At 46.0% G+C, this 16,005-nt stretch overlaps 1 protein-coding gene across 1 annotated transcript in view; it reads right to left on the bottom strand.

Moving 5' to 3' along the window:
- SEMA6D (semaphorin 6D) overlaps positions 1-16,005 on the bottom strand; it is a 430,059-nt gene that overhangs the window by 91,907 nt on the left and 322,147 nt on the right. The window lies entirely within an intron of this gene.

Genomic DNA, 16,005 nt, shown 5'->3' with positions numbered 1-16,005 from the left:
ATGGTGTTTCCTGCTTGGCAGGGGGTTGGACTCGATGGCCCTTGTGGTCTCTTCCAACTCTATGATTCTGTGACAGTGGTGGGAGAACATGGCCATTGTGCTTGGGAGCTGCTTATAGTGTCATCCTCCATGACTTTGTCTATACCTCTTTTACAGCCACCCAGGTTGGTGCCCATCACTACCTTTTATAGTAGCAAATTCCATCATTTTAAGTACAGTGGTACCTCGGGTTACAGACGCTTCAGGTTACAAATGCTTCAGGTTACAGACTCTGCTAACCCAGAAATAGTACCTCAGGTTAAGTACTTTGCATCAGGATGAGAACAGAAATCGTGCTCCAGTGGCATGGTGGCAGCAGGAGGCCCCATTAGCTAAAGTGGTACCTCAGGTTAAGAACAGTTTCAGGTTAAGAATAGACCTCCAGAACAAATTAAGTTCTTAACCCAAGGTACCACTGTACCTGCAGTGTGAAAAAGAACTTTTCCTGCCTGCCCTGAATCTTCTCATATTCACTTTCATTGGATGGCATTATGCGATTGATAGTTGTACTTTCAGTCCCTCCCTAATGATCCCTGATACAGAATTTGCCTTTCTTACAGCTACCACACACTGGATTCACATCTTCACCAAGCTGCCCATTACAACCTCAAGGCCTTGTTGCTGGTCATTTGCGGCCAGTTCACATGCCATTAGGCAGAAACGTTCCTTTCTAACCAGGCCTTTGGTTGGTTTGATTGACATCCTATGCCCTTTTAAAATGTGGTTCTTTTTTGTAGTGGGGGTGTTATTGGGTTGTTGTTTTTGTTTCGATTGTATATGCCAAGCGTCAGCAACCTTTTTCAGCCATGGGCCAGTCCACTGTCCCTCAGACCATGTGGTGGGGCAGACTATATTTTTTGGGGGGGGAAATGAACAAATTCTTTTGCCCCACAAATAACCCAGAGATGCATTTCAAATAAAAGCATACATTCTACTAGTGTAAAAACACCAAGCAGGCCCCACAAATAACCCAGAGATGCATTTTAAATAAAAGGACACATTCTACTAATGTAAAAACACGCTGATTCCCAGACCGTCTGCGGGACGGATTGAGAAGGCGATTGGGCCGGATCCGGCCCCTGGGCCTTACGTTGCCTACCCCTGATATATGCTGTGGTTTTGTATTCTGATTTTGTTCTGTGAACTGCCCTGAGACCTCTGGGTGTAGGGCGGTGTATAAATTCAATAAATAAATAAATGAAGTCCCAGTGTCTCGCCAGCATTATGATGGTGAGATGGTGACAAAATCTCCGCAATACGATGATGTGGTTGGAAATCCTGGGTCTGCTGATTCACTGAGCAGCAGCATGTCCCTGTCTGTCAGCACTGACTCAGCATCTCAGAAATGCTGACAGACATCTCCTAAGCCTTGGCGGTGAGTCATGTCCTGATCACTGGTGAGGCAAAGTAGGCTGAGGCTGAGGAGAGCAGCAGCTGCTGGAAAGGGTGCTTAGTGCAACCACCCAACAGGTGCTGGTGGCTCTAGCTGTAGAATCAGAGAATCACAGATTTGTGGAGTTGGAAGGGACCCCAAGGGGGGTGTAGTAGTTAAGAGCAGTAGACCCGTAATCTGGAGAACTGGCTTCTTGTCTCCGCTCCTCCACATGCAGCTGCTGGGTGACCTTGGGCTAGTCACACTTCTGTGAAGTCTCTCAGCCCCACTCACCTCACAGAGTGTTTGTTGTGGGGGAGGAAGGGAAAGGAGAATGTTAGCCGCTTTGAGACTCCTTCGGGTAGGGATAAAGCGGGATATCAAATCCAAACTACTCTTCTTCCTCCTCTTCTTCTTCTTATTCCCAACTGAAGTTATCCTTGGTAATGGAGAGCTGCTCTACCTCCATGTATCTCTATGTGGCCCTCTGCTTATTGGCAGCCCGCACACCTGGTGGCATCCAGTTGGTGACCAGCCAAGAGCAATGGGGTCCCATTGATAGATAGCCCTAGTCCCCCTTCCTCCCATTTTAAGATCTTAGTAGTCTAAATTATCAGAATGAGCAGTTGGGAATAATGTGGTCTGTATAATATTCCGTGCTGATAAAATTACATTGACCCATTTAGAGTGGTCTTCAATGGTAGCCCTACTCAGATTTGACCCACTGAAGTCAACGAGCATTGCTAGTTTTGCTTCATTAATTTCAGCAGGTATACTCTGAGTAGGACTTAATTGGCTACAAACCTTAGATGAGGAATGGGCAACATGATTGGCAACAACTGTCCAGTTTTTTGGACCGGGTTCTATCCTAGCCCTTCCTGGAGATGCTGGTTGGACCTGGAACTCACGGAGTTATGGCCAATTCCCACCAACTTCATCTAGCCCAGCCAACGGTCTGGGATATTATGAATTGTAATTCAACAATATCTAGAGGGCCACAGGTTCCCCAACCCTGATCTGGATATAATCAAGGATGGATACAAAGCACCACACACAGTATGGATCTTCCGAGCAATTGAGGTGATAGCAGACCTTGGCTCATCATCATTCACCGAGATACGAGAGCAGCCTTAACATCACAGAGCTGTATATTTCATTGCACACTTGTAATCCTTCAGCACAAGGATAAAATAACTTAACCGCATCTACATACTGCAAAGAAACAGGGCAGGTTTTACGGATCCACTGATACCATTTGATACCTGATGTCCATTTGGTATAAGAACAATACTGTCCATCTTGGTTACTCTGCAAAAGTACTCAGCATTTTCACATGTCAGTTTCATTCTGCTCAGCGCTGTTCATACGTACAAGGTTTGTGTGGCATCGGATCATAAAAATCAAATAAAATCCAGGCCATATTGCTTTCCCATTTAATCCAGATTTATCGTTTCTGCAGAGAATCCAATAAACAAATAAATAAAAGCCCTGCATAAATGTTAAGTCCGGATTAAACAGGAGGCAAACGATGAATTGGCATTTTGATGAGGATACAGTGGTACCTTGGGCTACAAACACCTCCGGTTACAAACACTTCGGGTTACAGACTCTGCTAACCCGGAAGTAGTACCTCAGGTTGAGAACTTTACCTTAGGATGAGAACAGAAATCGCGTGGCAGTAGCGGGAGGCCCCATCAGCTAAAGGGGTACCTCAGGTTAAGAACGGTTTCAGGTTAAGAACAGACCTCCGGAACGAATTAAGTTTGTAACCAGAGGTACCACTGTACTGTAGTGTGGATGCTGCCAAACTTCTATTCGTGAGCAGCCCTGAGTTCAGAATAAACTGCCACGTGGAACTGCCCTTTTATATAGCTGCCAATTGGTTGCCTTTATGGAAAGAAAGTGGCCCTGTTTCTCCCTTATTTTTGTTCCCATAAAGCACTGCTTCTGCCCCAGTGCATTTTGGTGCTGTTGGAAATCTTTTCACGCTATTTTCTCCCCAAGTATACACAATTCAAATGTAAATTGGTATGTAACTAATTACTGTGTAGCTTTAATACTTGTTTATCACAGTAATGGCTTTGGAGTCACACTTGCAAAACGGCGCACGAAGAGTCTTGCCATGAACTATGGTAATTATAACAATGAAATAGGATGTAATTATTAAGGCTGCATATAATTAGGGCTAAAAATTAGCATTCAAACTGGTATTTAGAGACTAATTTGCAATCCACAAGCGGAGTTACTGGTAAATATCAACCCTTAACTGATAATATTAGTTTAGTGTGGACTGCTAACCTTCAATCAGGATAATCATAGAGAGCTTGGTTTCCTTGGCCCCTGGTGGGTCTGATGTGGTGAAGAAATGCTGAGAGGTGGAACAGAGAGTTAGTGAGTATGGAGCGGGGGAATATTTATTGGGAGATGTCCCTTTATCTTCGTTGATTTATTAAACAAACAAACAAACCGGTTCTACTCTCTTCTACTTAAGAAAGTGGAATCCTAACAAAGAGAAGCTCAGACAAGACCAGGGGTCCTCAAACTTTTTCAGCAGGGGGCTGGTCCACTGTCCCTCAGACCTTGTGGAGGGCCAGACTATATTTTGTGGGGGGAAATGGATGATGAGCGGCACACGAAAGAGCTCCAGAGAGCGGCTGGCACCAACAAAGCCCAGCCCCTTTCCTCCTCTAGGCAGGGCAGGGAGAAGCCAGGAGGAGGGAGGGAGGCGCCGCCGCCGCCGCTGCCGTGTGAGGGAGGGGGAGGGAGAGGGAAAAAACGTATGCACTGGTGATCCACATGGCAATTCCTGGACTGTCCACGGGCCGGATTTAGAAGGCTATTGGGCCTGATCTGGCCCACGGACCTTAGATTGCCGACCCATGGACAAGACCCCATGAAGGGATCTTGTGTTAAACAGGTAATCTAGACCAGGGTTTCCCAAATTTGGGTCTCCAGCTATTTTTGGACTACAGTTCCCATCACCCCTGACCACTGGTCCTGCTAGCTAGGGATGATGGGAGTTGTAGTCCAAAAACAGCTGGAGACCTAAGTTTGATAAACTCTGATCTGGACTATTGTGTGAAAAACACAACACATTGTCAACTGTCCCAATTTTCCCAGGACATGCCGGAATTACAGAAGCTTCTGATTGGATCCTGGAATGTCCCACTTCCCTGCTCCAGCACTGCTGCTACTGAACTTGGGAAGGAGGATAAGCCGGCGCTTGCAGCTGGCGCTTGCAGTGGTGCTGCGCTCTCTGGCACCAGAAGATGTGTCCCTTTTGGTGCCGCACTCTCACACGAGTCAGCTGGCTTGCACAGGCGCGCGACACCGAAATACCTGCATCCTAATTTTTGCCATTTAGCAATGACAAACATAGACAGCATCTTAAAAAGCAGAGACATCACCTTGCCAACAAAGGTCCATATAGTTAAAGCTATGGTTTTCCCAGTAGTGATGTATGGAAGTGAGAGCTGGACCATAAAGAAGGCTGATTGCCGAAGAATGGATGCTTTTGAATTATGGTGCTGGAGGAGACTCTTGAGAGTCCCATGGGCTGCAAGAAGATCCAACCTATCCATTCTGAAGGAAATCAGCCCTGAGTCCTCACTGGAAGGACAGATCGTGAAGCTGAGGCTCCAATACTTTGGCCACCTCATGAGAAGAGAAGACTCCCTGGAAAAGACCCTGATGTTGGGAAAGATTAAGGGCACAAGGAGAAGGGGATGACAGAGGACAAGATGGTTGGACAGTGTCCTCAAAGCTACCAGCATGAGTTTGACCAAATTGCGGGAGGCAGTGGAAGACAGGAGTGCCTGGCGTGCTCTGGTCCATGGGGTCATGAAGAGTCGGACACGACTAAACAACAAAAACTTTTGCCAGGGGAATGTTGGAGAGCATGGGATGGGTCCAGGGGTATGACCTGATGAGGCTGGTGGATGAAGTTCAGCAGGTCTAAGTTTGGTCAGTGCCTAGATGGAGGGGCTACCTGGGAAATACATGCAATGCTGCCTTGGACTCCATGATAGAAGAAAGATGGGATAGCGATGTAAGAACATAATAATAATAAACCTATACTGTGGAACTTGTTTCCTCCAGGATCACATCCACACCTGGCATTTTAGGCACTGTTATGCCACCTTAACAAGTCACGGAGGATCCTGGAAACTGTAGTTTGTTAAAGGTGCTGACCTTGCAGAGCTGCAATTAGCAGCACCCATAACAGACTACAGTTCCCAGGATTCTCCATGACTTGTTAAGGTGGCATCAAAGTGCTTTGGTGCTATGGCGTGGATGTGACCCAGTTGTCATTCTAAAACCTTTCCCCTCTGCTTTTCACCACGCTTCCTTTGCCTACTTTTTGAGCTTGCAATCCTGAGACCAGGGCTTCATGGTCTCATTAACTGATGTGAGCTGTTTTGCGCGACAACACTTATCTGAAAAGCTTTTTAAAAAATATTTTAATCTGCTGTTAGATTGGTTAATGCTGCTGACTGCCACTGTGAGATGTGGAGGGTCGGTGTCCTTTTTTTTTTTTTTTTTTAGTTACTGCATTGTAATTTGTCGTCTTCTGATTGCTTTACTTATAATTGTGAGCCACCCTGGCGTCGTAATTGAACTGAAGGGCGGGATACGATATTGTAATAAACAAACCAACCAACCAACCATCAGACCCATGCAATTATTTGTTTGGCTTTCTCTTCAGGGAAGCAGGAGCTTTGATACTCCTGTGGAAAAGGACTTTGGGTGTGGTGGGATGTCATGGTGGGAAAGATTCTTGGGCTGTGTACGCACTGCACATTTTAAACACATGGCTTCCCCATATAGAAAGGTTTATTGTTTTGTGTACATTCAAATGTAAGATAAAATATATGCAAAGGGACTTGACAGGAAGTCAAAGTTGAAGAAAAGATTTTGGAAGATAACAGGGGGGAAAATATTTACTTTCATTATTACCATTTTGTGTGCAGGTGTGGGTGTCTGCACATATGTGTGTTGTTGTATGCAATGTTTTGGAGGAAATAAGACGGTAAATAACAAATAACAAACTAAATATCGATGTATGTAATTTTTATTTCTTAATTATATTTAGTGGTAGTATGGCTGTATTGTTTTTTGTAACACAAAATCATTCAATAAAAATTATTTTTTTAAAAAATTAAACACATGGCTTCCCCCAATGAATCCTGGGAACTGCTGTCGACCCTGCACAGAACTGCAATTCCCAGCACCCTTAACAAGGGACAACTGCTAATACAGTGGTACCTCGGGTTAAGAACTTAATTCGTCCTGGAGGTCCGTTCTTAACCTGAAACTGTTCTTACCCTGAGGTACCACTTTAGCTAATGGGGCCTCCCACTGCCGCCACGTGATTTCTATTCTCATTCTGAAGCAAAGTTCTTAACCTGAGGTACTACTTCTGGGTTAGCGCAGTCTGTAACTTGAAGCGTCTGTAACCTGAGGTACCACTGTATATACCTTGGGGGGAATTATGTGCTCTTTAGATGGCAAGACCAAAGTCCTTTTCGGGGGCCTAATCTGGCCCCTGTGGCATTTTATTTCCTGGGGTAAAATCTTGAAAAAACCTTTTTTTAAGGATTGAAGTTGTTGAGGTTAACAACTTTGGTCGGCCCTCACGGCCCTTCACTTGATAAAATCTGGCCCTCCTTGGAAAAAAGTTTGGACACCACTGAATGGTGTATATGCAGACTAAAATACCGTATTGGCCTGAATATAAGCCTCACCTTCCCCCAAATTCCTACCTTGAAAAGTTAAAGTGCGGCTTATATTCGCGACTTTACAGTATGCAGCCAGGAGCGCAGGGCAAACAGCGCCAGGAGCGTGGCAAAGCGGCGCCTGTCCCAAGCGTAGTCCCCCGTCCTCTCCCCCAAGGCCAGGAAGGGGAAAGGCCGCCGGTAATACAATGTGGCTCCCCCCCCCGCCAGTATGCAGCCAGGAGCAGCGAGGAATGGAGCGGCTTATATTCGGGCATTCCCCCTCCCCCATTTTAAAGGTGTAGCTTATATTTGGGTGCAGCTTATATTCGGGCCAATACAGTAAGATCAAATGCAGGAGTTGAAACCCATGTCCCAATGGTGCAGCTGCCCACTTTCTCTACTGACGTCACAGCCTGTTTATTGGCAATTATGTCAAATTCCCCTTGGAAGCAATAAGCCTGATCTTTAATCTGCCATAAGGGACTTGATCCAAGCTTCCTGTTCATTGTTCCTAATCCCTGCCACCTGGGAGAATGGGAAAGTGAGGCAGGGGGGCTGTGTCTGTTGCTGAATTATGGGCAGGCCATTGCAACCAAGGTAGCCACCCGAGCCCCGTATTCACAAAAGCATGTAATCCCCACACCAGACATCCCACTTTGTACTTGAAGACATCCCTGAAAGCAGGCACAGGACTAAGGATCATCAGGGTAAATAGCCAGTATCTCATGTAAACACTCTGCTAAATCCAGTAGAACAATCTCTTTAGTGTTGTTGTTTTTTCAGTGGAGAAAAATGCTTGAAAGAATGCTTAGGGGACGGAAACTCATGGGCCCTTTTCTGGCATCTGGCTGTGCATCTCATCCATGACCTCTTGGGTTTCTCTCCATATTGGCCCATCTACATTCAGACTTTATGCTACTCCAGCCTTCCCTGACCTGGTATGCTCCAGATGTTGCTAGCTGGACTCCCAACTTCTACCAACTCTACCTAGCATAGCCAATGGCCACGGTTTATGGGAAGGGTGGTCCATCTGGAGTGTACAGTGGATGCTCAGGTTGCGAACGTGATCCGTGCGGGATGCATATTCGCAACCCGCAGCATTCGCAATCCACGTCTGTGCACACGTGGGTTACGATTCAGTGCTTCTGCGCATGCGCAAAGCACAATTTAGCACTTCTGCACATGCACAACCACCAAAACCTGGAAGTAACCCGTTCCGGTACTTCTGGGTTTTGGCTGTCCATAACTCGAAAAAACGCAACCTGAAGCGGCTGTAACCCGAGGTATGAGTGTACCAGGTTGAAGGAGGCTTCTCTACTCTATCTGTCCCAAGGGTCCAGCTACTCAAGCGAGCTCTACAGGGATCAATCTGAATGGTTTGCTGCAAGGTGGAGGTCCAAACTTAGGGAGAGTGGAAAACTGAATCCAGTAGTAATTCTGACTATTAACTGGTATATAAAATATACGGAATTCAACTCCTGGGGCTAGAACTTCTGCTAGACTGATATAAATAGGATTAGCAGAGGAAGGAATGTAAAGGGCACATTTGTTAGCACTTGGTACCCACTTACCATGCATGCAATGACTCAGAACGGGGCAATGAAGCTTATGGGTTCTCTAAAAGCATCCTGGTATCCTCTTCTGCTAAAGCTGTTGTGGTCAAAGTGGCGCGGTGGGTTAAACCACAGAGCCTAGGGCTTGCCGATCGGAAGGTCGGCGGTTCGAATCCCCGTGACGGGGTGAGCGCCCGTTGCTCGGTCCCTGCTCCTGCCAACCTAGCAGTTCGAAAGCATGTCAAGTGCAAGTAGATAAATAGGTACCACTCCGGTGGGAAGGTAAATGGTGTTTCCGTGCGCTGCTCTGGTTTGCCAGAAGCGACTTAGTCATGCTGGCCACATGACCCGGAAGCTGTACGGCGGTTCCTTCGGCCAGTAAAGTGAAACGAGCGCCACAACCCCAGAGACATCTGCGACTGGACCTAATGGTAAGGGACCATTACCTTTATCCTCTTCTGGACCTTTACCTTTATCCTCTTCTGCTAAAGCTGTTGTGGTCAAAGTGCCCTGTGGTATCTGCCCACAACAGTTCCCCAAACAGTTCCCCCCCTTTTACTGTGTAGCCCCTGTACTGTTATAATTTTGGTGTGCATTGTGTTCTGTAGCTTGACCTGTATTTTGGAAAAACTATTCTATTTTAAAATGTATTTATTAATTAAAAATGGGTCGTTTGGAGACCAGACTAATCTGAAAGAAGGGCATTAATGCCATATTTGAAAACAATTAAAACATCTACTCTCACAGCCAATAAAATCAGGGACAGGTATTTCAGCCATTAGAGGTAGCCAAGATGAATCCTACTCAGAGTATGCCCCAGTGAATGCAGGAGGGCTCATTTCAAAGTAGACATATATAAGATTCTACTGATTAAACACTTTGGGTATTACCTGGGTTTATTTACCAAGGCATATGGCATGCATAGGTGGAGGGGTGCAAGCTTGATGTTCCTGCCAGCAGAAAATCCACTGGCTCACATTAGATGGCCAGAGATGCAGCCCAGGCAGCCCGCCAGCTACCTGCCAGAGCTCAATGCTCCCTCCCTTCACTCTGTCTCAGTTTCAAAATGATTTCACACATTGCATCATCCTTAGCTGAGCAGGGAGCAGGGAGGTGTCTCCAGCTATTTCAATTTCTGGGGGCATTTCCTTGCAATTTCTTTGACAACAGAAGTGGTAGGCATGCCTGGTCACTGACTATCAAGGAGCTTTCTAGTGCAATCCTGTACAGGTGTGCTCAGAGGTCAGGCTGAAATCTAAACAACCTTCCTGCTTTGATGGAGCTGGGATTGGATTGAGCAGAGGTGTATCTCCACCCAGCCTCAGCCCACAGAGCAAGGCAAGCATCACTTCACCAGCGGACAACTCCCTGTTCCACCTGCTGAATGGGTGAGCGCAGGTGGAATACTAGTGGCAGGATCCCTGCTGCTGGCAACCCGCCGAAAGCTTCAAAGCTGGGCACTGCAGGAGTGGGAAGGGGCTGAAGAAGCCTGGAATCTATTGGCCCCACTGCTGGCAGAACCGCTCTTACTTACAGGAATGGACAAATCTGTCAACTTCAATTCTCCAGGTTTCTTGTTCTTCCAATCGCATATTCAGTTCTCCCCATTTCTGTAAGAAGCTGTGATTTTTATTATAATTTTTATAAAGCCCTCATGAAAATTCATCAGCATTTTAGCGCAACCTTCTACTAAACATATTTTTTGGATTGTCTATGGTGTGCATCTTTGCCAAACAATTTATTCTACTATAATGCATTGCTGTTCAATATTGCCACCAACATATGCATTTTGATGCATCACTTTCCCCTAGTAAAAGCATTTTGTACACCTTACTTGGCTAGAGAACTTCATTGCAAAATTCAGAGAACTGTGAATTTTCGAAGGCTGTCCGTGTTTCACTTCACATACTGTTGTGAAATGTGCAAAGCTGGTAGGTTTGCTTTTAAATGTGAACTGAATTGAATGGCTCTCCCATCCTTCATTACATCAGGCCTGGTCTGGACATAACCACCAGCTTCAAGGTAGATGGAAGGGTGATTTGCTTGACCCTGCCTTCTGCCCTAAATGGCCTGAGCAATGGGTTTGTGGTTGTGGTGGTGACTCCCCCAACCATTCACACCCTGCCTCTGTGTGCCTGAGGTCTGGAGCTCATTCTGTCCCCTGCTAGCCATCTCTTATCTGTACCCAGACTCTCTCACAGCAATCAGACCACAATCCTATAACTATACACATTGGGTGTTCTTCAGCATTTGAGTTTGATTTGTTGTTCCTTGGCTAAGTACAGCAATGGACTGAATGCCATGCTATCAAAACATACATATCAACAGCAAAGATTTTCCAGAGTACACTCGATGCCAGTTTACTGCTGCCAAACCAGAGTGACAGCACAAGTGTCACAGGTGTCGGCAGAAACCTACTGCCGTATCACTGAGACGGCAGACGCGTCACTTGCACTTTCTGCAAATCTAAAGATGGGAGAATGGCTGGGAAAACAAGAAACAGGGAGAGGTGTTGTTTTCCAAATGATGGCTTGACAGTTTGAAGCACTAAAAAAGCCAACAACACAACAACACCTAAGAATTGACAGCGCAGCAGAAGAAAACGATGAAGAAATTTTTAACAATGTTGCAGGACTACTCATCAGAGGAAGGTGCTTTATACTGAGTCAGACTGTTGATTGATCTAGCTCAGAATTGTCTGTATCAGGGTAGGGAACTTGTGGCCCCCTTAAGGTTGCTGGACGGCAGCTCCCATCAGCATGGCCAATGATCAGGAGCTATGGGAGTTGTCGTTTAGCAGCAACTGAAAAGCCATCAAAGTTTCCCCATCCTTGATCCACATTGGCCGGCACTGGCACTCCAGAGGTTTGCCCCAGAGACGATCCTAGCCCTACTTGGAGATGTGGGACTTTCTGCACACAAAGAATGGAACTTTCTAGTGATGGCTGGAGACTGATAGAGCAGAAGATAGTGAGCCAAACAGTATATAGAGGCAGAGCTAATGACAGGCATAAGGTAAAGGGACCCCTGACCATTAGGTCCAGTCGTGACCGACTCTGGGGTTGCGGTGCTCATCTTGCTTTATCGGCCGAGGAAGCCGGCGTACAGCTTCCAGTTCATGTGGCCAGCATGACTAAGCTCATGGAAACGCCATTTACCTTTCCACCAGAGCGGTACCTATTGATCTACTTGCACTTTGATGTGCTTTTGAACTGCTAGGTTGGCAGGAGCAGGGACCGAGCAATGGGAGCTCACCCCGTCGCAGGGATTTGAACTGCGACCTTCTGATCAGTAAGTCCTAGGCCCTGTGGTTTAACCCACAGCGCCACCTGCGTCCCTTACATGACAGGCAGAACCATCTAATTTTGTCTTTATTGTCCTCCCTGATGACTTCTAAAGGGCCACACTGAGATGAAGAAGGAGGAAGCAGATAGCCAGGCCACCCTCTGGACTGGTTAGGTGTAAGAAACAAGGTGGGCCTGGAGGAATCACAACTGAGGTTGGTGGGGCTGCTCGAATGGGCCAGCCTCCAGCAGCTCTAACACTGAGCAATGACCCTTCCTCTACTTTTGTGGTTCTCCGAGCAGTGAAAATAATGCTTTAGACAAGTTTCCCCAGGTATTTATAAAGACACACACACAAAACAAAGACTCTGGGGGAATGCATCTTATCACCCTTTGGAGCACCGTGCCCGTTTGTGTTTTCCCTGTTTTAGAACGCAAACCTTTTTGGCTCAGCATGAACACCCCAGCCACAGGGCCATGAAGAATGTGATGGCGATAAACATTATGTAACCCACCCCCAACATCAGTAAACAGAGCTGCTGTATAAAGGGACGAGTGTGAGGGGATGTATAGTGTCTGGCAGAGAAAGGGCCCCCTCGTTCTGAGAGGGAAGGGCGCCAGCTGCATGGTTTCAGTAGGAGGACTGTCCACGACACACTGGAACAAACAGAGGCCGCAGCCCAGCTGTGGTGAATTAACTCATTCTCTCGGGACTTGATCCTGAAATGGTTTAAATCAGCAGGAAAAGCCTCCGTTAATTTCAGAACTCATTGTATCCAATAAACAAGGGTGGTCAACCTCTACAGCCAAGGCAGGAATCCTTAAATCCATCAAGATGAGAGAGAGAGAGAGAACTCACACTTGTTTTATAATAAGTGAACAAAGGGTTTACAGTAAGGAGAAAGCTATTTCCTTGAGTTCTCCTGGTGATGTGCCTGGTTAATTTTTTAAAATTATTATTTTTATACACTGCCATAAAAAACCCCCACACATACACAAAACTTTCAGACCAACAGTTTATATAGAGGAAACTGTACACTGGTTGATTCTTATTCCCTTGTTTTACGAAATTTGCCAAATGAATCCCCAAATCTGATAGCACTCTGGCAGAATTCAATTCCCAGGCACTGCTTTGTCAAGATCTTTATGGGAGTCTCACCAAGAAAATTCCTTTCCTGCTCTTGGAATTTGGTGTGCACCAAGAAGGCGTTCTGCTATGGCCTTGAAAGGCTGTAACAGGGAGCATATCCTCAGATCAGATTACCTTTGCACAGTAGGCCATTTCCTTTACACTTGCACAATCCTCTCTACCTTCACTGGCGATGGCTGTGGCTTGGGAGAGGGTGTGGCCAGGGTCAGATCGAGAGGCCTGGAGGACCACATTTGGCCCTTGGGACTGCGGTTCTGCATTCCTGATATGTAACTAACAAGCTGCTGTTTTGAAAATTTGCAGCACGGCCCCAGCTTCCTGTTGTGAGAGAGGGCAGAAATTATCCTTCTCATGTAGTTCATGGAACATGATTTATAAGAGTATGTGCTCTGTCCAAACTGTCCATCATTATAACAAGCAGAGGTGGTTGAAGGGGTCCTTTTTCATTCTACAGCATAATGCCGTCTCGTACCCAGCACACATGAACACACAAATATTCTCCATTCAGAATATCAGCTTAAACTTGGATAATGTTTCTCTCTTGCCTGGATGGAGGATCTGGAGGGGTGCGTGACAAAGTGAGTAGAAACTGATGGCTATGTTCTCCTTCCACGGTCAGAGGCAATATGCTTCTGAATACCAGTAGCTGCAAGCTGCAAGAGGGTAGAGGGTTGCTGTTGTGTTCAGGTACTGCTTGGGGTTTTCCCATGGGTTTCTGGTTGGCCACGGTGGGAACACAATGCTGGAATAGATGGGCCATCCAGCAGGTGCTTCCCATGTAATAATAATTATTATTATTTTATTTTTTATACCTCACCCATCTGGCTGGGTTTCCCCAGCCACTCTGGGCAGCTCTTATGTTGTTGTCACATTCTAATATTGTTTATTATGTTGTTGTTATGTTCCATTACTATTTGTTAAAATGTATACTGTGCTCTCCATAGGTTGTAGAGTTGGAATGGGCCGTGGGATCATCTGATCCAACCATCTGCAATGCAGGAAAGATGCAGCTGCCCCATAAGTAAAGGTCCAATCGCGGATTACTCTGGGGTTGCATGCTCATCTCACTCGATAGGCCAAAGGAGCCGGCGTTTGTCTGCAGACAGCTTCTGGGTCATGTGGCCAGCATGACTAAGCCACTTCTGGCGAACCAGAGCAGTGCATGGAAACGCCGTTTACCTTCCCGACAGAGTGGTACCTATTTATCTACTTGCACTTTGACGTGCTTTCGAACTGCTAGGTGGGCAGGAGCTGGGACTGAACAACGGGAGCTCACCCCGTCGAGGGGATTCGAACCACTGACCTTCTGATCGGCAAGCCCTACGCTCAGTCGTTTAGACCACAGTGCCACCCACGTCCCTCAGCTATCCCATACAGGGATCCAATTATCAGCACCATGCTCTAACCATCTGAGCTATCCACGTCCTCCAGAAAGAACTCAGGGTTTGAAACTACAAACAATAAAATGGATAAAACAATAACAACAACTTAAAAACAATTCCAATATAGGTGCAGACTGGGAAAGCTCCCCTCTTAAAATACTTGTTGAAAGAGGAAGGTGTTCAGTTGGTGCTGGAAAGACAACAGAGACAATGTCTGTCCAATATTCAAGGGGAGGGAATTCGCCAGGACACTTAAGGCCTGATTCCTACCTTGTGCAGAATGGAGCTCCTGATATGATGGTACCTGCAGGAGTCCTCAGAACATGGTGATCAACTGGGTATATAAGGAGTATGGAGCGTAGCAGGCAGGCTAGGTGCTTCCTCACACACATAGTACGCCATCCCTGACTCTACAACCTTGCCTGTACATGCAGGAATGGATATGTGCAAGTAAATTGCCTATGCATGTTGAATTGTAGACACACAGGAAACATTAAGAAACAATAGGGTTTTCCCCTTGAAGAAGTCAGTGGCACAGCTGTCAGAAACAGCAGGAAACAGCTCCAACAATGAGTAGGAAACCCAGCATTTTTCTGCAACCATCTCACACTCAAACCTGTGGTTTGTAGGACAGGCGATTACTCACTGCATATAAATACCACAAGATACATTTATCTGTAGATTAGCATCACATTACTCTGCTTACATTACACAATTCAACATGAATAATCTTGGTTGGAAAGCTCGGATTTCAAGCGTTGCACAAAAGCCACAAAAGGGATAACAAGCGATGTCTCAGGTCTCCCTCCATTCTTTTCTATCTTTCAGCAAACTTTTAAAAAGAATACACTCCACTCCCCCACCCAACAGATTAGGCACTTAGGCTGTGGTTTCATTTTTCAAACTGAACCATAGTCTAAAACATTTACAATAGGGAGGAGCACCATTTTGGCTGCCCCCTCCAAGGAAAGGTAATACAGAGTCAAGGTATTTAAAACTAGTTTAAAAAGAATGAAAAGACATCGTATCTAGAACCAACAATTAAAATACATTTTGCCCTGACACCTGCCCAGTGATCAGCATCATCTGCACCTTGGTTTCCAAAAGCCTCTCTCAACAGGAAGGTCTTATCCTGCCAGCAGAAAGACAACAAAGACAGAACCAATCTAATCTCTTTGGGGAGGAAATTCTATAATATGGGAGCAGTCACAGAAAAGGCTCTGTCTTGCGTCACTACCAACTGCGCTTCTGATATTGATGGGACCATGAGGAGGTGCTCACCTGAGGATCTTAGCACCTGGGCATCTATGGGGAGATATAATGTTTCAGGTAGCCTGGGCCCAATACAGAAAGCAAAATATATCTACCACCAATTCACTCTGTGTCAATAGCATACCCACAATAAAACATTAGTCTGGATGGGCCCAAGTATTGTGTGCATGTTTGTGAGGAAGGGGGAAATGTAGATGTTCGGAAAAGTGAAGATAGAGTGTTTCTCTCACCCTTCT

The sequence above is a fragment of the Podarcis bocagei genome (assembly GCF_964188305.1).
Source record: "Podarcis bocagei genome assembly, chromosome: 14".
Classification (NCBI taxonomy): domain Eukaryota; kingdom Metazoa; phylum Chordata; class Lepidosauria; order Squamata; family Lacertidae; genus Podarcis; species Podarcis bocagei.
This window is presented reverse-complemented; position numbering and strand designations above follow the sequence as displayed.